Here is a 16,505-nt window from a genome sequence, read left to right on the forward strand (position 1 = left end):
ATAAAAAATTTGATTAAGGTGGAAAAATTTTATTACGATGGGTGACAATGGTTACAAGGACCCAAAATTATTTTTTAAAATTTAACTCGAACAAATATATTCGATTCGATTCGATTCGAATTCCATCTCACTAGACTCGATTTGAGAAAACTTCAAATAAAATTAGGATGATAAAATGAGATTCGGAAACTCGACTAACTCGAAAATTTTCGATTCGATTCGTTTCGATTCGATCGAATGCTCACCCTTACCTATCTCCATGCCATAAACACACATAAGATATAAAATATAAATTGAATAAGTAACTCAAGAAAGATGTTTAATATATCATTAGAAAAATAACAGCATAAAGGTAGTAATATAGCAGCAAAATCATAAAACTAATAAGCTCCTCCTAAACTTCAGCAAGAAACAGAAAAATAACAGTAGCAACAAAAACTTCAACGTAGAAATAACAAGGATAAAGAAGACTTCATTGTAGCAAATTTAGAAACAACTCAACTCCTCCCCTTAAAACAGTCAATATCAGCAACTAAAATCATCAGCAACAAGCAACAACCTATTAAACTCAAACTCCTTATCATTCATTCATCTCCCCTTTTTTTGTCACAAGACCAAAAAAACTCCCAATCACTAAGCTATGTTTTGAAAGAAAACCATTCCCCTTAAAAGGAATGCATCATAGCAACCAACCAACAAGAGCAATATCCAACAAGCAAATGGGAAAAAAAGAAAGAAATTTATGTTAACATTTTCTCCTTTTGTTCTGTTTTGTGCTGTTCTAGTCTTTGTTTGAACAGAAATGTAACACCCATTGCTCGACCCGATTGCCGGGTTTGAACTACAAGATGCTACATTCGTTGCCATCAAATATACAGTAAATATATCATTCAAACATACATTTATGTCCTAAACACTTTCATAATATGATACACAAATAAGACCGAGTCTTAATCATGCTTACGAAAGCTCTTTTTTGTTGACTCAAGCATGAAGTAGGACAAAATTGTACATTTTGATAAGCATGAGATTTTGGTATTTGGTATAATTAGTAGAAAATTTAGTTGCGGTATTGATATGATTTATGAGGCTATTGATTTGTTGAATATAAGATGTTTTGACATGATATTTTGTTTGCGAAATTGGTATGCTTGATTTGCCATTTGTGCTCAAAATGGGTAATTTTGTTATGTTGGAATGCGCATGAATTGTGGTAATGTATAAGAATTATATTTAACCATTTGTTAATGTTTGCTAAAGGATCATATTTGGATAACTAATAAATGGTATAATATGATTTGTTTTAACTCATTATGTAAAAGCGAATAGGTATATAAAATGGTTTGTATAATAATTAGCCATTGAAATAGATGTATACTAAAGAATGAGGTGATATATGTGATTGATATATGGAATAAAATATGCTTGAATTTAATTTAGGTATTCGAATACCATGAATGCGATGCCTTATGGTTCATATGTTATATTTATAACGTACATGTAATACGGCTTTGTTGCATGTTAGTTGGTTCAAATATGCAATTAAATAAATGACTGTGTTGATTTGTGTTTTGTACGGTAATGCCTCGTAACCTTAATTCGGCGACGATTACGGGTTAAAGGTGTTACTCTACTAGAAAAGCATGATTGTGTAGTTAAGTTTTAGCATACCTTGCTTAACTTTGGATAATTATATTACTTAGTAGTAGCCTTAACATTCACTAAGCTATGTTTAGCTCACACTCTTCATTTTAAATGTGCAATAAGTCAAATACCAAGTGGTGAAGGAAAGCGAGCTAAGTGAACCAAGGGTATCTACCATCTTGAATAGGTGTTTGAACTTGTTTTAGTTCTTAAAGGCAATGTGATATGGACTTTTGGGAGTAGACATTTTTATGTTCGTTTATGGATTGCTTGATTACTAGCTGAACATTTATATTGATTGTATATATGGTTGATATATTTTGATGCATGTTGGAGGTATGTTTTATGTTTGGAATGTTAGTAGAGTAGCTAAAATGAGGTAAAATGAGCATGTTGGTATTATGGCACTTAAGGCATGTTTCAATAGGTGAATGAATTGATATGTTTTGATTATTTAGGTATTTTTGAAAAGCATGGATGACAAATTTATCACGTTGAGTTTGGATTTTTGGAGGCGGGGATGTTTTCGAAAAGGTTTGAAAGTTCGCATGCTTATGTTTTAAATGTTTAATTTCATAGAAATGCAATAAATTTTATATTTCGGATAATTCTCAATATTTTGACATTTTTACAAAATTAGTCTCTAATTAATTGATTCTAAAATTAACTGAGATTTTATAATCAGACTAAGATGATTCTTTTGCCAAGGGTCTAGTTAAGTGTTCTAAGACTAACACATGTTAGTTTAAATTTATATATATGATATTCATATGATAATCATGAAATGACGGTTTTACCACTGTATGTGCTAAAGACATGAGTGCTTGTTAAATAAGCATGCAAATAGGTTTAATTGCTTGTAATTGATCATGTGTGACATATCAAACTTATAATTGTCTTCTGCTGATATCTTAATTAATATTATGTTAGTAAATCACATACGAATATGTCGGTTCTGGTCCAGGTCACTCCAGTGACTAATGTGACATCTTAAATTCAGATCGGACAGACCCAGTCGGGTTTAGGGTGCCACACCACGAGCTTTTTAACTTCTTTTTTATCCCGACTTTACTCCATAACTCCATCATTTCCTCCCCTCTGCATTCACCTTCTGTCCTCTATCACCAACACTTCCACTCTCACCGAGGCCTCTTCTATCTAGTACCTAATCGTTTCAAATCTTTGGCCTTCCTGAGCCAGTCCATGTGCTGCGACGTATGCTTCTCTGGGTACGAATCTAAACTTTATCTCTTCAAATTTTTGGGTGTTTGTTTTAATCGTTTTAATCACTGTGCTGAATACTGATTTGTCTTCGTCTTTTGCTATTACTTTTTTTTTTATTGTTAATGCATTTCCTTCCACCGTGATTCTACAAAAACCCATTTCTTTTGCAAACTACACTGCTTGCTAACATGCCCGCGCTTCCGCCATTGCTAGGTCCAAGACATTTTTAATCGGGTAAGTGCATGCTCCTATTATTAATCCTTCATGATCTCAAATGATGATTCCTAATATTGCTGAATTTGTGATTTATTGAAACGAAGCATCAAAGTTGATTTTTATTATCTTTTCTTTTTGTGGGTGCCATGATTTGTCTTCATCTCTTTTTATGTCTAATGTTACACTTCTGATATTCTTGACTTCTTTGATATATGCCTGAACGTAGGATATAACACCAAAACTGTTATGTCCTGCATTTTCATGATATCTCTTATTTTAGTTAAACCATATCACCCAGAAAGCGACTGCTATTGTCTTGCATTTTTCTATACTTGCTTTTATAAACTCAACTGCTAACCACATTCTCCATTCTTGGTTGTTATTGTCTATTGTGAAGGATACTCCCAGGTCCTTCAGGATCTGCCTTGTGAACGAGCAATCTTGAAACACATGCTCAATAGTTTCCTCACCATCTCCACAAACAAGACATTGATTTGCCACTGCAAATTTCCTATTTTGTAACACCTGTAACGTAGGCATATAGTTATTAGTTATTTTCCATAGCATAATGTTTATTAGCAGCGATAATTCCAAAGCTTTGTATAATAGGTTTTCAGTGTTGTAATTTGTAATGTGCTCTCTCTGTTTGATGTGTCTGTGGCCTCAGTCATTAACCACTTGTATCCATTCTTTGCGGTGTATACTCCACTGTTGTCACCTCTTTAAATCCACTTGTCATCTTACACACAATTTCTCAGCGGGATTGTCAAAATTATTCTTGCATCATCTTCCTCAAACAGTTCACAAATCACATCCTCTTTCCAGGTATTTTTCTTCTTCATTAATTAAATCAGAAACTATATTCCGTACTAATTCTTTACACTTGAACTCTCCCTTGACCAGGCCCTGGCAACCAAGCATCGTTCCATATATTCACTCCAGTTCCTCCCTTGATTCGCCACCCACAACCCTACTCCAACAACTTCCTTGCACTCTAGATGCTTATCCAGGTAAAAGATGGGTAAGAGCTTAAATTAGGCATCATAAAATCACCATTCAAAAAGTATTTTGATTTTATAACTTTTGCCAACAAACTATTTGGATTCGTTAATATTTTCTAGCCTTGCTTTGCCAGCAATGCAACGTTAAATTTAGCAAGGTCCCTAAACACCAATCCCTCTTGTGCTTTGGATGCTTTCCATTGACACCTATAAATTCCTTTATTTGTTTTAATATTACAGCACTAGAATCTAGAAATTAAATTCTCTAATTCATGACATATATATATTGGCAGTAAAAAACGTTGCATCACATATACTAGTATAACCTGTAATATAGATTTAATAAATACCTCTTACCTCCTGCTGAAAGTTGTCATGTGCTCCAAAGTTGCATTCTTCTGACCATTTTCTCTTTCAGGCTTACAAAAGCATCTCTCTTTTTCTGTCCCACCATTATTGCTAGTCCAAGGTATTTTTCGGGATTGTTAGATATCCTTACCCCAAGCACTCAACCAATTCGATTCTTTACCACGCTTGGCACGTTTTCGCTAAAGTAGATTAAGGATTTATCAAAATTCACGAACTGACGTGATACCCCTTCTTACTCCTCTATAACTCTTTTGATGGCAATCATCTCTCTTCACTTGCTTCTGCAAATAAAATGCTATCATCTGCAAAGAATAAGTGTGTTACCTCAAGTCTACTACGTCCCACCTTAGCCCCTTTAGTCAACCCATCATTCCTTGCTAGATTGATAAGACGCGAAAAATCCTCCGCACAAATTAAGAAAAGATAGGGGCTTAACGGATCACCTTGTCTCAATCCCCTAGAAGGCTTAAATACCTCCCATTGTTCACCATTAAGCATTACTGAATATGTGACACATCTCATTACCAAATTAACCCACCTTCTACAGAACCCCATACGTGCCATCATCTTCTCAATAAAACTTTAATCCACACAATCATATGCTTTACTCATATCTAGCTTTAATGCAAACGTTCCCTTAGCTCCCACCTTTCTTCTTTTTAGAGAATGCAACAATTCATATGAAATTAAGATATTATCTGTAATCTACCTTTCTGGAACAAAAACACCTTTTGTCTTTTCAATGAAGTTTTCTAACACGTTTAAATATATTAACAACTACTTTAGAGATTATTTTGTGGATTACATTGCATAGATTAATAGGCATGAACTGATTCATGTTGTTAGACATATTTACCTTTGGAATAAGGACAATATTAGCCTGATTAATTTGGGTCATATTATTTGTAACAGTCCGATTTTCAGTGGTGGCGGAACAGTGGTTTTGGGACCACAAATTCCATCGTGTTGACTCATAAATATTATATTTAGAATATTTATGAGTCATTAGAGTTGTTATAAAATTTGGTTAAGAAATTTTAACGTTTAGATAGTTAATTAAGGAAAAAGGAAAAACTGAAAAAGGTGCAAAATTTAGTGAATCTTGAATTCCATTGATTTGATGGCTTAATTATGAAATTAAAAGGGAGTTAATTAGTAATTAGTACATTAGGATATTGATGGAAAATAATAGGTTTTTAAATTGTTGATTTATAAAGTTAAATTTAAGGATAAACATGTAATTTAATAATTAAATTAAAGTTTAATAAAACAAAAAACCAAAATTATTATAATCTTTTTCATGTTTCATCGAAAATAGAAAGGAAACTCACCATTTTTGAAGCTTTATATTCGGCCAGTATAAAATCTTTGCATGTAAGCCCATTTTGATTCAGTTTCTTGTAATTTTTATGTTATTGAGATCATTGCAACTAGGTCCAGCTAGCCCGTACCTTCGTTTTTAATTCTGTTAAAAGTTTTTGAAGTTGCCATTGATGAGTTTTGAATTTTTTTGATGAATACCATGTATTTTGAGCTTTGATTTTGTTGTTTGATGAATTTGTAAAGTGATTTTTGTTAGATTTTGATTTTAGGATTAAATTGTGAAAATGTCAAAATTTTAGGGTTTGATAGTGAATTTAATGTACATTAGGGACTATTTAAGGGCCTAGTATATTTGAATGGAATACTTACTTAAGAATAATGTTTAATTTGATGAATTTTGGGTTAAGGGACTAAATGGAAAAAAATTATAAAAGTTTAGGGTAATTGTGTAAATTTAAAAAATAAAGGGGTATTAATTTTTAAATGGATTGGAATGTGAAATGTAAAGTGATTGAGGAATCTTATATTTTAGATCAAGATCACGTAGATACTCGTGGAAAAGGAAAAATTGATGAATAGTCTCTGAACTTCTGCAACTACTATAATTTAGTGCAGGTAAGTTCGTACGGTTTAAGAATTTAAAGTCTATATGAATTGTTGAATTGTATAAATGGTATAATAGATATATTCAATTATTGGCGAGGAAGTTTAATTGTGAAATGTTATTAAAATTGATGTTTGGATCGGTTTGAACGCAGGATAGAGTATAGTCGAGATATGGTGTGTTATGGGGGACTGGAGTGGAGATGGTTATGGATTTATGGATATATGTTTCCCGAGTAAATCGAGGTTCATCATTTTTTACGAACTCTCGTGTTATACTCTTTGTTTTGGTGTGTTTCGGTTGGACTAGCTCTTACGAGCATTGGTGTGTTTTAGAGGGATTAGCTCTAACGAGCATTGGTGTGTTTTGGTTGGATTGTCGATGTACTCTTATCCGTAAGACATTCATTGAATTAAAAATCTCGGTAAGGTGTCTTGTTTCATGATTTTGATATAATTGTTATATATATATGAGTATTGAATTGATTATTGGTGATTTATTGGTTGAGGTTGTGAATGACAAGAACTATTCATGGTTGGCTTATTATTATTTTGAATTGTTGTACTTACTTCAGTAAGATTTATCATTTTAATACGTTGAACTTACTAAGCTTCATTTAGCTTACTTGTATTATTTACTGTTCTTGTAGATACTCGGAAGGTTGGACGATCGGATCGACACTCAAGTCACACTATCTAACTTAATTCAATAGTTTTTGGAATGTTTGTTTCAGATTATATGGCATGTAATAGGCTTTCGTGTTGTTATTACTAACGTTTTGGAATAAATAAAATTCTAAGTATGATATAATGTATGTGATTGAGGTAAGGTTCTAATGCAAATATGAATGATGTGTGTCAACGATATGTTGTGATTAAGGTACCATGATAGGTATATTGGTTAGGTATTAGAATGGATGATTTGATAAGTTGTGTTTAATATTTTATTTTTTTGTGTAATTGTATATACTTCTGGTATCAATGATGATATATTGGTTAGGCATTTAGGATGTTTATTTGGCAAGTTTTGGTGTGTTTAATGTCATTTTGAATAGGTTATTGGGTTGGAAAATGGATTGCTTAGAGCCTAAGTAAGCTTGGAATGGTAAACTTGTTGTTTAAGGTTCATTTTAGGTCTACACGGCTTGAGACACGGGCGTGTGACTCAGCCATGTGTGACACATGGCCTAGCGACATGGCCGTGTGTCCCCTGTAGGTTTCATTGCATACAAGTCAGGTAGTACACAGCATGGCACATAGGCATGTGAAGCTATTTCAAGAGTTACACGGCCTAACACACGGGTATGTGACACGACCGTGTGACCCTACTTAGAGAGTTACATGGGCTGGGACACCGCCGCCTGTCCCTATTTCAATTGTTACACTGCTTGAGACACGGGCGTGTGTCTCAGTCGTGTAAACCCTGCAATCTAAATTTTTTGAATTTTTCTTAAACTTTCCAAACATTTCCAATTTAGTCCCAGATTGATTCTAAAGTAATTTTAGGGCCTCGGGGGCTCAATTCAGGGTCGTTATGTATATGATTGAATGTAATTAAATTATGTTTGCATTGATGTATGAAATGAATGAATTAATGTTTTGTTTGTACGGTAATGATCCGTAACCCTATTCCAGTGATAGATACAGGTTAAGGGTGTTACATCATCTCTATTCCTTAACACTTCTAAGTAGAATTTTGTAACATCCTATCTAATGATGTGCCAGTATTTTTGATAAAAGACAGCTGGAAATCCATCCATGCTTGACGCTTTCAATAGAGCCATACTTTTAACTGCGTCCAAAACTTCTTCAGTTGTGAATTCTGCATTAAGCTCTTCGTTAATGTCCACTCTTACACATTGTTGCACTCCTGATAACACATGATCGCAATCATGCATTTAATTTGATTTCTCCTTTTCCTATTAGAATCAAAACTATGAAAATATGAAGTGTTTTGATCCCAAAATCGAAGCCAATTAGCTCTAGCTCTCTGCTCCCAATAAAATTCCTCATTATCTGCCTCCCAATTGAGTGCGAGTGTAATTTTGATAAACTCTTCCAATGTTTCTTCATCGGGTTCACCTTTATTAAGTTCACTTAACCTATCATTTAGCATAGTCGTCTCGTAATTTTCTATTTTTTTATTTACTGTCTCCCACCTTCCTGTTGCATGCCTAAGATTATATAGCTTTTTTAGTACATTCCCACTACCTTTTTCCCACATCCTTTTTACCTTTTCTTCCAAATCTTCCTCTAAAATCCAATTTGCATTAAAATGAAACCGAGGTTGTGTTCTTCTCCTTCTTCTTATATTGTTTCCTTTAGTTTCCACTAATAGCGGGAAATTATTAGATATGGAATGAGTAAGATGTTTCACGCAGTATTCGAGAAAAATGCTCCACCATTATTGATTCGCCACTCCTCGATCTAGCCTTTCTCTTATGTTATTTTCTGGTAATCAACCTCTTTCCTATGTAAACCACTATCCCGAGAATCCCAAATCAACAAGTTGACAATCCTCTAGCACCGTTCTAAATGCTTGTATATTATTCTTATTCTGAGCTCGTCCACTTTTCTTTTTGAATGAATATTTTATTTTATTGAAGTCCCCAATAACTAACCATGGCAAAGAACTACTACTATTTAACTATTTGATTAAATCCTATGAATCCATCCTTTGTTGTTCATCTGATGCGTCGTAAAAGCTTGTCAACCTCCACGGGGTCATTCTTTCTCCTTCAGAGACTTCAACATCGATATGAGACTTTGAAAAACTTCTTAATTGAACACAATAATCACTTGTCCATCCTAAAGACAAACCTCCTCTTGATCCTACGACTTCAACCTCAATTCTATTCAAATATCCACACTTCTTACTAACCTTTTCCATTCTTTTTGTATTTAGTTTTGTTTCTATGAGAAACAAAATATGGGGCTTGACCTGTCTCAGGTTATTTTTTAGACGATTTATTGCTCATGGTTGCCCCAACCCACGAACATTTCAACTTAAGATTTTCATTGCTTCCGATCGACCTACTTTCCAGCAATTGTCGATATATTAATAGGAACTTTTAAACCCGTTGAATTACTTTGTATAGAAACACCTGGATTTACATTATGTTTTCTTTTCCTTTTCTTGCTTTCTACCATCTCAATTAGACTATCTTCCATATCTGAACCTAACTCCATCTGTCCATCTTCCCTTGGCCCCGATGTTGATTCTGTCTTCTAGTATCGATTGAACCTCCTTTTATTAGGTTGCGATTCTTCCTCAACTTGGGCATTTGGGTACAACTCGTTCTTTTCATTCCTTTCCTGATATGACCATGGCACTTGTCTAGATCCAAGTTTGATCTTCTTTGTCCTTTCTCGCTTCCCTTCCCAATGAATTATCCCCCTCATTGTCCCCCCAGCCATTTGCCTACTTTTATCTGACCTCTTCTTGGTGTCACCCTTAATGAAATATCCCAACCACATTTTACTTCTTGTGATTGCATTGTTAACCTAATTGGACAAAAACCTTCTCCATGCCCTAGTTTGCCACATAAAAAATAGAATAATGACAATTTTTCGTACTGAAAAGTCACATATGTTGATTGGTTTGAGCAAATTGCTATTCGTTTCTTTCTTTTTAATGGCCTTCTAATATCCAACCTTACTCGTATACGCATATATCTTTTAATACTTCTTGTAACTGACCCCGCGTTATATTCCATAAACTGTCCAATAAAATTTCCAAATTGGCGTGCCATTATTTCTGACATAGGCCTGTCGGTAGATTATGTACTTGAACCCTAAACTTTACAAATATCAACAAAACTTGTAAAGAATCTTCCTCTTGATTTAGCTAATGAAATAAAATAAGATACCTATTGAAAAACCATGGTGTTCCTTGAAGAACCCTTTTTAGGTCTAACTCATGATAAGATCGGAACAAACTTCTCTTTTCACCAATGTTTGTGATAGTAATACCACCCAATGGATGCCAAAGTTTTGCTAAAGTGTTCCTCATTGAAGGAAAGTGAACCATGCTTTCTATTAGAACCCTTCCAACCAAACATAATTTGAACTCGTCTTCCACTTCCTCGATCTCTTCTTGATTTTGCAACAAATCTTCATCATCATCTGACAAAATAAGGCTAGCCAGTTTGTCTTCCATATTTCTTTTGATTTACTCTCAAATCACTCTCCCAAATCTCAAGCACACATCGCAAAAAAAAAATAAAAAAATAAAAGAAACTAGAAATCCTAGATATCTTGCTAAGGTAGCGGATAGAGAAAAACTCTTGCCAACGCAACAGACTCGATTTCAATTTTTTTTAGTGTATGGTAGAACTTAAATAAAATAATAATATTTGATCATTATTAAATTTATATAATTAAAAACTAAAAAATACTTTGTTAATATAAAGTATAACCTTATGACTTAAGGGGACGAAATATATGAAATACAATTTGGTCAAGGGGGCGAATGTTATACAACGTGGACACCAAATCTGAAATACATAATAATTTATATATAAAATTCAAAATTCTGAAAATTCCAAGGGAGGTGTCTGCTCCCTGCGCCCCCCTAGATCCATCCTTGAGGAGGATAATGTGCTTCAACTCACTCAAACTCACGTCCTCCTATATTGACAACAATACTCATATCAATCAAATTAAGACTTAATCGACATAATGAAGAGATTTAAAAACACAATTTGAAAGTTGAGAAGCAAACGAATGTCTAAAATATACAAAGTGAATCCTCAAGCCTAAAAAAATGTCTCGCAATAAGATTTTCTTAATCAAAACTCAATGTTTAACCATTCAGCCAGACATGTATTTATAATCCCAACTCCTTACCTAGAACTAGTATGTAAACACCCTAATAATAATTGAAATCGTTTCAATGTGCATATGAATGCAAATAAAAAGGTGAAATTGTGTTTTTTGATCTTCTTAATAATTAGCAATTCAATTTAACCCTTTTAGCATTTAATTTTTAATTTTGCTTTGTCTTCCCAATCAACAATCTATACTTTATGTCAACTCTCCAACCAAAAATTTCTAAATAATAATCACACTAACAATAATAATTGTCTAAATAAAAATATTGTAATTCTAATTAATATTCAAGAAATTCAAGACTACAAGTACAATCAATACTAATTCCTTCAAGAATTTGTATTAGTTAACCTCTAAAAATTAGTACCAATTAAGATGTTTGAAATCTCATATAAAATTAATATTCCAAAATCATTCAATCAATAGAAAAACTAAATATTTCATAAAAATATTAATTTATAAAAAAAAACTACAATCCTAATTTGTAGAGATTAATCAATAAAGCTTGAAAAGAAAAAGAAGAGCTGTTACCAATTAGGGCGACCCGTTGGAAGTATTGAAAGATTGATCACCTTTATTGTAAAAATACTAGAGAGAGTATGGGAGAGAATAAAATAAATTTGAGAGAAAAGTAAAGAATGTTAAAAGAAAATAAAAGAATTAGATATTTTTAGCTTTTAGTAGACAAAAATTCATTTTTTTATATAAAATATCTTTTATAAAATAATTATTTTCAAAAAATTTAATGAATAATTTTCAAATTTTGATAGGGTGAATTCATCAATTATATAATTTTAAATATATTATATTTACACTTCTTCTCCCTCCCTCATTGTCTAATAACTACTGCATCATTAAATTTAATGATAACGCGAGTCGAAAGATTTATTTAATTAATTTTCTCCATTGAAAAGCACTATTGAGTAAAAAATATTGGGAGCAATTTAAGAGCTTTTTAAATCCAAATTTTAGATATAGTATGGTTTATCCATATTTCACGTTGAGTTAATTGTTTGCTTAAAGTAAATTATAAAGTAAAATTTTGAAAATTAAAATATACTTTTAAGTAAGATTTTTAGAACCCGATCAATGGTTAAACTGGTCAGGTCATTAATTTATATAGCTCGATTGAATAAAGCATTAAAAAAGAAAAAAAATATTTAAAAAAATAATTCAATCTGTTATTTAGCTTGGTTCAACTAGTCCTTACAGGTTTGCAGGTCAACTAGTTTGATGCCTCTCTCTAAATTGATATCCCGACTGGTTCAAACAATCATTACTCTAAGTCTTTATACTTTGTACAATTGAAATTTAATTCTACTTTTATTTTTAATAATTTAATCCCTCTACCTTTTAAATTTATAAATCTACTTTCAAATTATATATAACTACTAATATTTTAATTGAAAAAATTGACGATGTTAACTATTTGAACTAATTAATTATATTATAAAAATATTAAACTAATTAATAATATTATAAAAATATAAAAACCAAATTAAATAAAAAATAAAAATAATAATTAAATCTCAAATCAAAACATATCAAAAATCATTCAACCAAACATATACATTAATTTAACACTGATTTCTAAATAGGGATCGCATAAGACAAAACGTTGACAAATCATGAAATTTAATATATGCGAAAGAAGACAGTCTATGGACTTGAAAGTTTTATTCAGTCTTTAGCCTCATTTTCTCATTTGATATTTAAAATTTATTTATTTATTTATTATGATATTTGAACTATAGTTGTATTATACTTTCTACCCCTATTGTTAATGGTGTTAAAAAATAACAGCCAACCAAAACACGTCATTTATTCTCAGTGATGATTGGTGTGAATGATAATGTGGCCGTTGACTGTGTTAACCATATCATAAAATGGTAAAAAAAATATTAAAAGTAATATGTATATTGTAAAAATTTTAAATTATCAAAAAATAATAAAAATTGTAAAAAAAAATTAAATATTGTTAAAAATATTTTAAAATTGTAAAAATTTATTAAAAATAATAAAAAATTATTTAAATTTTTAGAAAAATTATTCAAAACCATAAATAATTATTAAAAAGTTGTAAATAATTAACAAATCAAATTCTTCTTCTTCAATTTTCTCTACAAATTTCAAAAGAATACAAGGAGATTTTCTTTGCTATCATCTACTTCTTTTCTTGATTTATTTTGGTATTACTGTTTTCATATTCGCGGTCATGAAACAGTAACAACATATGATTCGATTAAAAATTGTTAGAATTAAGTGACCCAAATCCTTATTTAAATTAAATACTGTGGTAAAATAAAATAAAAGTAAAATCCCTATAGAATTATACTTCTTTTATTTTATTTTAGAATAAGGTTTTTTAAACCTTATTAAACTCCATCTATTTGATATTATTAGAATAAGGAGTTTCACTCCTATTAGAATAAGGTTTACAAGCCTATAAATAGGCATAGTCTACTCCTCTTGTAATTAATTCGAATTCGACATAGTGAATTTTCTTCTCCTTTGCCCGTGGTTTTTTCCCGAAAGGGTTTCCACGTAAAATCTGTGTGTTATTTATTTTTCTATTTCTTTTTCTTTGCGATATATTGTCATTACCGGTATTATATTTTTCTCAAAAATTGTAAAATTATTTAAAATTTATGAAATTACTGATTAAATTTTGTCTAACAAAATTTTGCAGGATGTGATGAAGGAGAAGACCAACGTTGGATTATGGAAGAGGTTGGAACAAATATGTATGTCGAAAACTCTAACTAGCAAGCTGCATATGAAGCAGCGTCTTTATGCTCATCGTTTGGAGGAAGGTGCATCTGTGCACGAACACTTAACAGTGTTTAAAGAAATTCTCTCAAACTTGGAGGCCATAGAGGTTCAGTATGATAAGGAAGATCTAGGGTTGATTCTACTTTGTTCATTGCCCCTGTCTTATTCAACCTTTAGAGATATATTTTATTTAACCGCGAGTCTCTCACAGTTGATGAGGTTTATGATTCTTTAACCTCGTATGATAAGATGAAGCATCTAGTGGTTAAAACTGACTCTCAATGAGAGGGTCTTATTGTTCGTGGGAGACAAGATCGGAATGTTGATGATGATCGTGGAAGGACACATGAACGAAATCCTCGCAGTAAATCTAAGGGTAGATCGAAGTCTTTAACAAAGGTAAAACTTGTAACTTCTGCAAGAAGAAAGGGCACATTAAATCTGAGTGCTATAACCTACAGAATAAGATCAAAAGGGAGGTTGCGAATCAAAATGAAAAACAACTAGAAAATTCCGGTAAAGCTGATGTTGTAGAAGACTACAGCGATGGTGAACTTCTAGTCGCTTCTATCAATAATTCTAAAGTGAGCGATGAGTGGATCCTTGATTCGGGTTGCACCTTCCACATGAGTCCCAATCGGGATTGGTTTACAACTTACGAAATAGTTTCTGAAGGTATTGTTTTGATAGGAAATAATGCTTCATGTAGAATTGAAGGTGTTGGAACAATTAGAGTTAAGATGTTTGATGGAGTTGTCAGAACACTTAGTGACGTACGACATGTTCCAGAATTAAAGAGAAATTTAATTTCGTTGAGTACTCTTGATTCAAAAGGGTATAAATACACAGCTGAAAGTGGGGTTTTGAAGATTTCCAAAGGTTCCCTAATTGTGATGAAAGGGTAGAGAAAGACTGCCAAGTTATATGTTTTGCAGGGTTCTACTGTTACTGGTGATGCAGTTGTCTCATCCTCTTCCTTGTCAGATGATGATATTACTAAAATTTGGCATATGCGCCTAGGGCATATGAGTGAGAATGGTATGGCAGAATTGAGCAAAAGAGGACTTCTTGATGGGTAAGGAATTTGCAAACTGAAGTACTGTGACCACCGCATTTTTGGGAAGCAAAAGAGAGTTTGATTCACCAGAGGAATCCATAACACGAAGGGAACATTGGATTATATTCATTCTGATCTCTGGGGGCCATCCAGAGTGCCTTCGAGAGGTGGAGCTAAATTTATGCTAACTTTTATTAATGATTTTTCCAGAAAAGTGTGGGCGTTTTTCCTGAAGCAGAAAATCGATGTGTTTTCTGCATTTAAGTCTTGAAAAACCATGATTGAAAAACAGATGTGAAAGTAAATAAAATACGTCCGCACAGACAATGGCTTAGAGTTCTGTTCTAATGAGTTTAATAAATTGTGCAAGTCAGAAGGGATCGTGAGACACTTGACAGTTTGTCATAATCCACAGCAAAACAGTGTTGCAGAACGAATGACCAGAACGATCATGGAGAAGGTTCGATGTATGTTGTCAAATGCCAACTTACCAAAGTCATTTTGGGCTGAAGCAACCTCTACTGCATGTTTTTTGATCAATCGATCTCCATCCGTTGCCATTGAGAAAAAGACTCCACAAGAGGTATGGTCTGGTAATCCTGCTGACTATTCTGATTTAAAGATTTTTGGTTGTCCTGCGTATGCTCATGTTAATAATGAAAAATTGGAACCAAGATCTATTAAATGTGTTTTTCTTAGTTATAAAGCTGGTGTAAAAGGGTATAAGTTATGGTGTCCTGAAAATAGAAAAGTTGTGATTAGCAGAGTTGTTGTTTTTAATGAAATTGCTATACTACCTAACTTATCTCTTAAAGACTCTTCGAATAAAGAAAATCAAAAGTAGGTGGAGCATCAGATTAATCTAGAATCTACAACAGAGCCGACTACTAAAGCCAGTACAAAAATTCAAAATAGAGTTGCTTCTTCACCACAATACTCTATTGCCAAAAATAGAACTAGAAGAGAAATTAAACCTCTAAACAAGTATCGAGGCTGATCTAATTGCTTATGCTTTAAATGTGGCTGAAGATATAGATGCAAACCAAGAGCCATTTAATTATTCTGAGGCGGTTAGTTGTGAAGACTCAGAAAAGTGGATGTTTGCTATGCAAGAGGAGATGAAATCACTACACAAAAATAAAACATGGGATCTTGTGAAACTTCCTAAAGGTTAAAAGGTTGTACGTTGTAAATGGGTGTTTAAGAAGAAAGAAGGGACTCCAAGAGTTGAAGAACCCAGATATAAAACAAGGCTTGTTGCAAAGGGTTACAGTCAAATTCCAGGAGTGGACTTCACAGATGTGTTCTCTCTAGTTGTGAAGCATAGTTCAATTCGAGCTTTGCTTGGTATTGTGGCTATGCATGATTTGGAGCTTGAGCAGTTAGATGTAAAAACTGCATTTTTGCATGGAGAACTTGAGGAGGATATTTACATGCAACAACCAGAGAGTTTTACAGTCTCAAAT

At 32.6% G+C, this 16,505-nt stretch overlaps 1 long non-coding RNA gene across 1 annotated transcript; it reads left to right on the forward strand.

Annotated features, from left to right (window-relative positions):
- Positions 1-2,612: 2,612 nt before the first annotated feature.
- On the forward strand, positions 2,613-7,232 carry LOC107950828 (uncharacterized). Its single transcript, XR_005911366.1, has 5 exons — positions 2,613-2,873; positions 3,082-3,102; positions 3,482-3,909; positions 3,988-4,094; positions 7,031-7,232. It is a non-coding gene; the product is annotated as an uncharacterized lncRNA (long non-coding RNA).
- The last annotated feature ends 9,273 nt before the right edge of the window (positions 7,233-16,505 follow it).

The sequence above is a fragment of the Gossypium hirsutum genome, chromosome D03 (assembly GCF_007990345.1).
Source record: "Gossypium hirsutum isolate 1008001.06 chromosome D03, Gossypium_hirsutum_v2.1, whole genome shotgun sequence".
In the NCBI taxonomy this organism is placed as follows: Eukaryota; Viridiplantae; Streptophyta; class Magnoliopsida; order Malvales; family Malvaceae; genus Gossypium; species Gossypium hirsutum.